Genomic DNA, 11183 nt, shown 5'->3' with positions numbered 1-11183 from the left:
TCCGTGTGATGCGACGCAGTTGTGCGTCACTCTGTACAAGCAAATGCAACAGCGAGCGGACAGGTTCATTGTTTTAGATCAATACCTTAGTTGGCGACCGGAATTTATAAGGTGATAATGTCGCCATCCTGCGAAATCAGTGAATAAGTACACAGTGTGCTACGGCAACCCGAAGCTGCTGGCACTCACGCAAATTACATATGCAATAACCACGAACTAGTGAGCGTATATGAAGGCTCAGAGCAATCCCCAGTGGATTTAGATGCCAGCCATAGGACATCAGCCATGGTGATTTGGTGGTGCGCTGGGTACATCGGATGCAAACCCGACACAGCACCCCGGCCCGTTCAGCTGATCGTCCGATAAGTGGATGAAGGTGGATACAGTTAGTCGGCCTGACCAGAGTGCATCCTGCCGCCGGCACTTAGCACGGCTGCTTCCTGAGTGACGTTTGGCTCCACTGCTCTACTAGTGCATCTAGCGCGCCCTCATCTCGACATCCCTGCGCAGCTCTTATAGTCTCATGAACACCATGTCACGCCTCTCTTCCATCTGGAGGCATTTCCTACACCTTTCTTAGTGAGTTTTAGTTACGGTTCACCGGTGGTAAAATTAAGCCAACCTGGTCTCGGCGACATACCCCTCTCAGACGGCATTTCTCCTAGTTTAAACCCGGCGACGCCAGCCACGCCTCTCTCAGCGCCATTCGGGCCGCTCATCCCCTCCTGCTTACATACACCGTCGCCTTTAAACACGACCTGCTTCTGTGTAGGCTACATGTAGCCACGCTCGTCTCCTGACAATGTAAGCAACACCTCTCGCCAGGCGAAGTTTCAGTCGCGATTCTGTCCAGATAGCAGGTAGCACCTTTTCCCGTTGACATACGCCACGTTCCTTCCAGCGGCATTTAGCCCTACACCTCTCCTGGCGACCATGGCCATGCCTCTGTTCTGGCAACATAGCCCGTGCCTTTCACCTGACGGCAGGTAGCCAGAACTCTCTCCCGGTGAGGCTTTATCATACCGCTCCTATGCCAACATTTAGCCACGCCAATCCCGCTGGCATTTAGCCACGTCTCTTCTCTGTCAACAATTAGCCGCGCGTTTCTCGGTGACCTTCAACCAGGCCTTCAACTCCGGCGGCATTTAGTTGCTTCTCTCTCCTGGCGTTATGCGTCCGCTCCCATCTCCAGACAATGTTGAGCCACGCGTCCGCTTCCCAGTGGCCCGCGCCTCTGTTTCGCTGGCATAAACCACGCCTCTCTCTCGTCCCTGGGCACGAACGGGAGGTGACAGTGGCAGAGGCGGGCGCCAGCGTCCGCCCGCGGTGGTACTCACAAGGCGCCGCTGGGTCCCAGCTGGCCGGCCGCCGCCAGGCAGCAGGCCAGTACGCTAGGTACGCCGTACACGTACAACAGCAGGCGGCGGTCGTCGGCGCCGAAGTCCAGCGCGCGCCGCCGGTACACCAGCGTGAAGGCGTTGATGGCGGTGATGTTGACGAGCAGGATCTGTCGGCAGTGGAGGCCCGACAGACTGAGTTATCAGGCGCCGCGGACTGGCCGTACATCACGCCCGTGCCATGACAGCGGCCGCCGGACCGGCCGGCGACAGTGGCACCGGCGCCAGCGGCGGCGAGCCGGCCAGAACCGATGCATCACACCGGCCTGGCGGCAGCGCGTTCTAATGAGCCATTGCCTGCTGATGACGACGCTGAGCAGCAGCGCAGCGCATCCCTTCCGTGTCGCGCTCGACCGTCTGCAGTCTACAGCCAGAGCGGCTCTGAGCGCTGGCACTGCGGGCTGGGGACGAGCCAGTCCAGCTAGCCAGCCAGTCCGGTGGCAACCCAGTGCCGTCCTCAGACGTCCTCGGCCCAACGCCGAGTGGCTCTCCTGGTCGGCCCGCGTAGTTCTGAACGGGAAGCACCTAACGTGTATCTCAGGGGTCCCCCACGCTTGGGCCAGCCGGCGGCTATCTCATTGACCCGAATGACACTTGGGTCCTTTCCTCTACTCTGGAGACGGATCAGTTGAGGGGGACCGAACGTCTTGACTAATTTACACATATCTGTATTTTATTTGTATTCGACATCAGCTGCCACTCCAAATAAATACTTGGGGCATTTCGGTGCGATTTGTATTTAACATCAGCTGCCACTCCAAATAAATACGAGGCTATTACGTGCCATTTGTCAGCGAGATAAAACAGAGAGGAAAAACAACGGAAAGTGATAAGGGGCAAAAACATAACAAACACATCAACATCATCAGGCAAACCTACTGCACACAGAATGTTTTAACACTGCGCCTCAGACTTGTCGGGCCCGGCCGCTCGGTATGCGAAGGACCGCTGTCCTGTCGTGCGCTCCGCCGAGGAGCGCAGATTTTGATCTATGCGGGTGGAACAGCCGCGGGTCCGCGAGTCGGCGTATGTTTGAAATAAACAGGCAATATCTGTACGTCCACCTCGCCCACCGGCTTTGTACGGAGAGATAGCAGTTCATTCGCCAAATGTTCGCTAGCGATAGCCGTTCATAAGCCAAATGTTCATTGGCAATAACAGTTCATAGGCCAGATGCGCAGCGTCGCACATTTGGCGAGGCGTGGCAAGTTCCATGTCATCCTGCTTGTGAAGCACGTGGTCATACTTTTGGCTGCCGGCAGCTACTCTGGTAACAAAGTGAATCACTTTCAGTGGCCTGATGTCATGAACAGCTGACCTCTGACCATCAACTGAAATGAAGTATCGCACGCGCGAAATGACGCGGGACCCTGCATGCTGGTCAGTAGCACTCACCGGGGGGTCAAATATCTCAGGTGGCGGAAACCAATCAGAACGCCGATGCACTTTTTGAATGCATCACCGACGCATGCGACCCCGCTCAGGTGGCGGTCAAACAGCAAGGTCTAGTTTTTTCTAGTTTTTTTTTCTAGTTTTCCCCCGGTCTGGCTCTCTCGCACGGTCTCCCACCGACCCGTGCACTGACAGGGAAAGGTTCGCGGAGTTTTTGTCTGGTGCCATGGAGGAGTTCGCTTTCGGATGCGTTGAACTTGAGATCGTGGGCATGAAACCGTGGTACTAGAGAGGGCAGGGTGGCTTCATGCGTTAGATGAAGAAAGAAGGAAGGTCACGCTTGACGTCGGATATACGGATTTGAGAGTTTCCAGTGTACTGGAGAAGGATAGGGGCGACGGCGTCAAAACAGAGGAGCAGGATACGGATACAAATACCATCAGGTCCACAGGCCCCAGAACGCTTCATGGAGACCATGACCTCGCACAGCCCGCCCAGCGTCATGTCAGTCACCCGGAGACCACAAGCGCGCATAGGCGGGCGACATGGGACGTCAGGTGGCCGCCACATACCGGCCAGACAGGCTGCAACACATTCCATCATGTGATGGCAGGTTGGAGTGTTCGTTGGGAGCTCGACCAGCTGTAATTGGGTTTAAGGGCACATCAGCTAAAGGGGTAACCTGCACCCCAGCGCCGCCCGCGGCTCGACTTTCATCCATCAATGTCGCAAGCTATCAGTACTTTTGAGATCAACTTAGCGATTGCTAAGACGGAGACAACACATCACGGAGACGGAGATCACGGGGACAACACATCGCAGTACACCGATACAGCAGTACGCTGAAGGAGGTGCAACATCATAGAAACGGTACGGTGAGAGAGGCGCAAGGCACCACGGCACACTTGCCGATGATCCCATAGTTGTGTTTGTTTTACATCACTGCAGGCTTTTATTCTTAACAGCCAACATTAGTCTGCCGCTTGTTCCAAAAACGCAAGCCGACCACAATCAGAGTACAGGAGCACCTCAAAATGTAGAGAAACCAACGGTTTGAAATGAAGTTTCATTTCTGTACTACCACAGGTATAGTGCTAAGGCTTCCATCAAAGTATATCGGTCATAATTCATGCGTCCCCTCATGGTTATTACGTCTGCACTGGTGGGCCCGCTCACGACGCAGTGAAGGCAGGGCGCTGCATTTGTTCTTCAAATCGTTACAGTTCAGACGGCTGACAGACAGTGGTCATTACTTGAAGATCAAGGAAACCCGTTCCTGCTCAGCCGATCATGGACGACAGCTGTGCATCACAAGAAACATTTAGATTTAGTTTGCATAGCAGTTTGGCATTAATAACAAACTGCTAATAACATTAGCTGAGCCGGGGAGCGCTTCGATGTGAGTGCAAAATTGACCTGCCATTGACGCGGCCTAGGGCAGCGCTAATCAGCCAATCAAGCCGTCTGACCGAATTGCTCTCGAGTGATGAGCTGGCGGCAGGTGTTCAAGCACAGCTTCGTGCTCCTCTCACGCATCGTCGGCCAGAGTCTACACAGAACCATCGATCACACGCAGTCTCATCCGCTCGCCGGTGGTCTTACCACGCTTTCACTGCGGTGATCACACCTCAGGACATGACAGCCGTCTTGAACCCACGGAGATCACCCGAGCGTGGTGTCATGCCTAATATCCTGTATGGGCGCCATACCCCGGAAGGGCGGACCGATGCTTACGTTCGAAGCTCGTTTGTCATGATCTCAACTGAAAGGTAGCAGACGTATCGAGGGCCAACTGGAAATCGACACGCGTCCATTCGCTCCAATCAGGTGACCCGAGCTGACCTATGCCTGCAGCCTTCTAAGCTTTCTCACAGTCCGAGTGCGCACGTGAACCCAATGCGCGTGTGAAACATTACGCGCCCACACACTTGCGTATCGTTAATACATGCTAGCCCAGCATCCACTTCCTATGATTATTCAACTGCTTTTTTCATCGGAATCGCAGCTTTTTAAATCCCGAACAATGGATCAAAGTAATCCAACATTCGCGTACGGAACAACGATGTTGAGATTCGCGTGCGTGCGTACCTAAACACATTCACGTTGGCACTATACTTTACGCAATAAAATGCTGCACAATCCACAACTCGCGGTCACATACACACCGCGAGAGTCTGCTCGCTGTTGACCTTATTTCCGCAGCTACCTTTACCAGTATGATTTTACAACCGCGTACACATGCGAAATAACCGTTTCCAATGAGTATCAATTTGGCGCTAGTATGGTTGCAGAAGCCGGATCCTGGCACGGGTAATACCGCAGTTGGATGCACAGGACGTCGGTACCGCACCACAGCCAGCGGCACTGGGAAATGTCTGGACCGACAGGCCCGACTATGGGGGATGCCTGGACTGGCAGGCCGAGGTATGGGAGATGCCTGGACTGGCAGGCCGAGGTATGGGAGACGCCTGAACTGGCAGGCCGAGGTATGGGAGATGCCTGGACTGGCAGGCCGAGGTATGGGAGACGCCTGAACTGGCAGGCCGAGGTATGGGAGACGCCTGAACTGGCAGGCCGAGGTATGGGAGACGCCTGAACTGGCAGGCCGAGGTATGGGAGACGCCTGGACTGGCAGGCCGAGGTACGGGAGATGCCTGGACTGGCAGGCCGAGGTACGGGAGACGCCTGAACTGGCAGGCCGAGGTACGGGAGATGCCTGGACTGGCAGGTTAGGTATGGGAGACCCCGAGACTGGCCGGTTGGGGTATAAAAGATCCCTGAGCTGGCAGGCAGGGGTAATGAAGACGCCTGAACTGGCAGGCCGGGTTATGGAAGATGTCTGGGCTGGTAGGCCCGGGTTTGGGAGAAAAATAGTCAGGAAACGTTGGTCTAGATGCAAGTGATAAAAGCCAAATGCAAAAGGTCAAACAGGCATAAAGTCAAACACAAAAAATAAAAAAAATGATAAAAGTCAAATAGATATGTCAAAAGAACAAGCAGACAAAAGGATGAAGGCAAGCTCCAAAGATTCAAATAATCAAACAATTTCAAAAGAACAAAGGACAAATTAATTACGAAAAAGGTAAACAGCCAAAAGATAGCAGTAAAATGAAAAAGGCAAATAAGCGAACAATTCAAAGGGAATGCAAGTCAAATGAATCACAGCAGAACAGGGTTTCAAAAAAAACATATCCGGACAGAATCCTAGTTTTAATAGGCTTTATAATTCCATCAGAACCCTTAGTGTTCGTCTGGAAGGGTGGGATTCTAGCTCCTAGAATCTAGAAGGGTGGGATTCTAGCTCCTAGAATCCTAGGGCGTCACGCGCTCTCGGCGCAGCGCCACTCCAATCACGCTCGGCAGGGGCGCTGCAGTCGGCGCCCGCCTCGTGACCCGGGGGCAGCGGGTCAGACCGGCTCCCCAGGGCCGACGCCGCTGTCGCTGAACGGCCGGCCGGAGCTGGCCGCTTTTGAGCGCGCCAGCCGCCGACTCTCGGCCGACCCCGCCCTTGAGTACGCCAGCCGCCGCCGCGCTCGGTCGACCCCTTTTCCGACGCCTTAGGGAAGGAGGAGCGGACGCCCCGTTGCGAACTCCGCGGGAAGGCGCGCAACTGCCGCGCGTGGGACCGCGTGTCTGTTGCCTCCCACACAATGGCCCGCCCCTCAGGCTTTTAGGCCTGGCAGTGACGTGTCCTCCATCATTAACGCATGACTGATCGGCTCGCGTTGTATTGTCGATGTAATGGACGCCAGGGGAAAAATACCATGGAGCGTCCTTTAGACAGATAGCTTACCAAGAGCCGCTCTCACTTTTCCGTGAGGGACACCAAATCAGCCCAAAAACAAACATGGGCGCTGTTGGAAACGTCGAAAATTTTCCTGCACACGACAATGGTTGCTTGATGCCTTTACTTTATCAGCCCCTCCAGCTTAGCGGTGAACGGTTATTTTCGGCATCACGCTGCAACTATTTCCTATTTTCAGTTTCCGTTTCAGCAGTTCAGTACCCATACAGCTCAAAACTTGGAGCTTATCCTTTCGACTTTTAGCACGGTACGTTGCACTTTGTATTCGATCAACATCACGTGGTGTCGACGCGGATTTAACTATTTCATGGACAGCAGCAATCTTTTTCCACGTCATGTCGCGCTCAGGCCACAACAGCCGTGTTTTACGGACATGGTAGACAGGCAACTCTATGATATACGGTAACTGTCCCGGCGTCTTGAACCAAGTACCGAGTAAAGATGCGAAAGCAAATGGAAATCTGGTATTGCTCTTCGAGTTTGAAATGGTCAGGTACCTTCAGTATTATCGCAACAACCACATGTATACGCCCTCCTGACCTGTGCTCCAGCTTCAAACCAATTTGAAAGGTTCGTCACTTAGGTCCCTTTAGGTGACAAGTCATGCTAAAAGTGGCCATCGTAAAACCACTCGCTGCTGCGTTCCGTCTGGACATTCGAGACTGGGGCGTGGGCAGGACAGCCCCCCCCCCCCCCCCCCCACTCGGCGCCGGCCGGGCTGGGTCACTGGCAGCGTCCAGCGGCCCACGAGCGCTCGCCGAGGCGTACTGTCGGGCGACCGGCGCACTGAGTAACCCCCCAACCCCCTCCCCCCTCGGCGGCCGGCCGGGCTGGGTCACTGGGAGCGTCCAGTGGCCCACGAGCGCTCGCCGAGGCCGTACTGTCGGCGACGGCGCAACCGAGCAAACCCCCCCCCCCCCCAACCCCCTCCCCCCCCTCGGCGCCGGCCGGCTGGTCATTGGCAGCGTCCAGCTGCCCACGAGCGCTCGCCGAGGCGTACTGTCGGCGACCGGCGCACCGAGCAACCCCCCCCCCCCAACCCCCTCCCCCCTCGGCGCCGGCCGGGCTGGGTCACTGGCAGCGTCCAGTGGCCCACGAGCGCTCGCCGAGGCTTACTGTCGGCGACCGGCGCACCGAGTACCCCCCCCCCCCCCCCCCCCCAACCCCCTCCCCCTCGGCGCCGGCCGGGCTGGGTCACTGGGAGCGTCCAGTGGCCCACGAGCGCTCGCCGAGGCGCACTGTCGACGGCCCGAACGCCGAACACGACACATTGCTCTTTAAAGCGTCTGGGTCCACCAGAAGAGTTTTCCGGCCTGGGCACACGCTCGTCAGAATTTCAACATTAGAAGCAATGGCTCATAGTGCGCCAGTATTCATGCGCCTGACTTTCGCCGACTACTTTTCAAGACAAACTTTTTGTTGCAACACTTAAGGAGGAACAAATTAGGAAGCTTCAAATACTGCCTACCAAAGCAATATAGCGAGTCAGTTTTCCAGTCAGTTCTCCAGCTGTCGGTTAAGCAGCAGATGTATGCAATCTAAGATATAATACAAAGTGGCTCAAAATGAGCAAAAAGTTTTGAACCCAACAGTTTGCCACCTCCAAAAGGTAGCGACGACTGGCATTAGCATTGGACCGTTTTAGAAATTGGGGGCCAGTACCAGGGCACACTTAAAAAACTTACTGGGAAGTAAGTCTGGCGACTAGGGAGAGACATCTAGGACCTTGTCCACTCGTATTTCATGACACACTTTGTAAATAAGTGGATGACATGGTTGCTATGCTAGATATACACCGACACCTATTTCCTACTGGTCCAAAGTCTCACTTTTCGACTAATCTATGCCACTCGTCCAATACGATAACCCAGCTCTGTAAAAGGATTCGTTCATTTTAGCAATGTTTACACTGAGGAGGCGAAATTCCACGAGGGGGTAGGCATCCCAAATAATTGGGATCTGCCTGGCATCTGCCTGCACAGCTGAAATGTCTAAATGCGGCCTGGGCACAAGCTCGTCAGAATTTCATCATTAGAAGCAGTGGCTCATAGTGCACCAGTATTCATGCGTCTGAATTTCGCCTACTTTTCAAGACAAGCTTTTTGTTGCAACACTTCAGCAGGAACAAATTAGGAAGCTTCAAATACTGCCTGCCAAGCAATATAACAAGTCATATTAACATGATCCCTCCTGCAAAAAAAAAACGAAAGAAACGACGGGCCTTTTTCGTATATTTCTCTTGTCTGAGCCCTACTCCCGTCCCCCGTCGGCGGTCACTGTCCTGGACTGGACATCCCGCGCATGTCTGATTGCGAACTGACCGTGTGGCTGCTTTGCTGCACGCTTATGGATCAGTATCATTACTTATTGGTGTGTGGAGCATATGGGACACCTGGTTTAGTGCTTATTTCTGAATGATCTTCCCTAACACTTCACCACAGCGAAAAATAACCAGCTTTCGGGGAACTGCCTGCCTTAGGCATGAATTGGTCACCAGGCATTCACTTGCCCCTCCTTCAATATAGCCGACTTGACCTACTTTTGTATGTAGGACGAAGGTAGACACTTTTCTGAAAAAGCTGTACACCCGCATCTGCCGCAGTTGTTTTACGTAGCCCGGTGTTTCAGGAAGCAAATTGACTTTTCCTATACTACCATTTTTGCATGCAATTTTCGCAAAATTATCATTATTACTCTATATGGCTGAGATGTTTATGGTCGTTTGAAACGCCTACCGCGTCCAGGTGTCTTCTGTGCCACAATTATTTCATTCGCCTGATGAGTTTCACATGTATAGTATCATTCCGTCATATATATGTATGTATATAATATTTATATATACATACGTGTAGATAAAACTTTAAGCATTTCATTTGCTTTGGATTGTCATCCCCTGTCTGATGTTCAGTTAAATGAGCAATACTTCAGTGATACTTTGCCCTATAGGACAGAACTAATTGCTCTAACTCCCCAAGCGTGGAGGACGACACGGTTCTTAATCGTTGCAAACTTGCGACTGGATGGACGATCACAGGACACATATTACCACAATATTCATAATTGTTCCGCTTCGCGCAGTCGTGTTCGATTTGTTCAGACTCTATTATACAGCACGTGGCAAGCCGCTGGGGTTGGGTTGTTCAAGCCAGGGATTGTTTGATCTGGTGGATGCCAGTTGGCGAGAGGCGAAAGGGTCTCCACGATTAAAGGTCATGACAGCAAGTAGGCTCCCATAATTCTCCGTTCGTCTCTGTCGAACAGTTTCCGCATCCTCCCACTTTTCTTTGTATGAGGTCCTCGCACGAGATCAACCGACAGTGCGCCACATGAGCCCATTAAGGACATTGCTCGGTTTGTATATTAATACGGCCTTTGCTTGATTGTGTCGTGCTTGTGTATGATATACAACACGCCTGATTGCCCCAGCGTGACGTTACACCACACGACAGTGTCGAGGCGAGCGGACCCCAGCGTGACATTACAACCACACGACGGTATCGAGGCGAGCAGATCCCAGCGTGACGTTACACCACACGACGGTATCGAGGCGAGCAGATCCCAGCGTGACGTTACACCACACGACAGTATCGAGGCGAGCAGACCCCAGCGTGACGTTACACCACACGACAGTGTCGAGGCGAGCAGACCCCAAGCGTGACGTTACACCACACGACAGTATCGAGGCGAGCAGACCCCAGCGTGACGTTACACCACACGACAGTGTCGAGGCGAGCAGACCCCAGCGTGACGTTACACCACACGGCAGTGCCGAGGCGAGCAGACCCCAGCGTGACATTACACCACACGACAGTGTCGAGGCGAGCAGACCCCAGCGTGACGTTACACCACACGGCAGTGCCGAGGCGAGCAGACCCCAGCGTGACATTACACCACACGACAGTGTCGAGGCGAGCAGACCCCAGCGTGACGTTACACCACACGGCAGTGCCGAGGCGAGCAGACCCCAGCGTGACGTTACACCACACGGCAGTGCCGAGGCGAGCAGACCCCAGCGTGACATTACACCACACGACAGTATCGAGGCGAGCAGACCCCAGCGTGACGTTACACCACACGACAGTGTCGAGGCGAGCAGACCCCAGCGTGACGTTACACCACACGGCAGTGCCGAGGCGAACAGCACCGCGCTGGCGGAATGTGACCTGGGCTGCTGTGTATAACGGCGAGCGTAAACGGACAGTCCGCGTCACGCGCCACAGAATGAAATCATCAGAAGCGTTGACAGAACACCCGCCGATGTTTGCCAAATCGTGCAAGCAGTTTGCTTCGAACGAACCAACAGGCTGCCTCCCCGAACGTTCACTGGTGAGTGCGATAGTCAGCCCCACAGGATCTGAACTCCGCACAATACAAATATATACTGCATGGCTCTGCGCCGTGCTGCATGGTATCCGGGCCAGTGTGGTCACATAATCCTCCCGAAACCGGCTGAAGAACGACACACCTTCAGATGGAGGTTCGTGGAAAAGATTAACAAATAACGACACTCCTGAAATCGAGTCCAACTGCGTAATACAGTGTTACTTTTATGACCCAAACAAGTACCAAATTAAACCAAATTTGTACTT

At 53.8% G+C, this 11183-nt stretch overlaps 1 long non-coding RNA gene across 1 annotated transcript in view; it reads right to left on the bottom strand.

Annotated features, from left to right (window-relative positions):
- Positions 1-1429: 1429 nt before the first annotated feature.
- LOC119113141 (uncharacterized) overlaps positions 1430-11183 on the bottom strand; it is a 31939-nt gene continuing 22185 nt past the window's right edge. Inside the window, exon 3 of the long non-coding RNA XR_005095835.1 lies at positions 1430-1507. This is a non-coding gene — a long non-coding RNA (uncharacterized LOC119113141). The remainder of the gene's footprint in view (positions 1508-11183) is intronic.

This window comes from Pollicipes pollicipes, unplaced genomic scaffold (assembly GCF_011947565.3).
Source record: "Pollicipes pollicipes isolate AB1234 unplaced genomic scaffold, Ppol_2.1 Scaffold_7261;HRSCAF=8764_pilon_pilon_pilon, whole genome shotgun sequence".
In the NCBI taxonomy this organism is placed as follows: domain Eukaryota; kingdom Metazoa; phylum Arthropoda; class Thecostraca; order Pollicipedomorpha; family Pollicipedidae; genus Pollicipes; species Pollicipes pollicipes.
The sequence above is the reverse complement of the archived record's forward strand: the minus strand, read 5'-3'. Positions and strand labels throughout refer to the sequence as shown.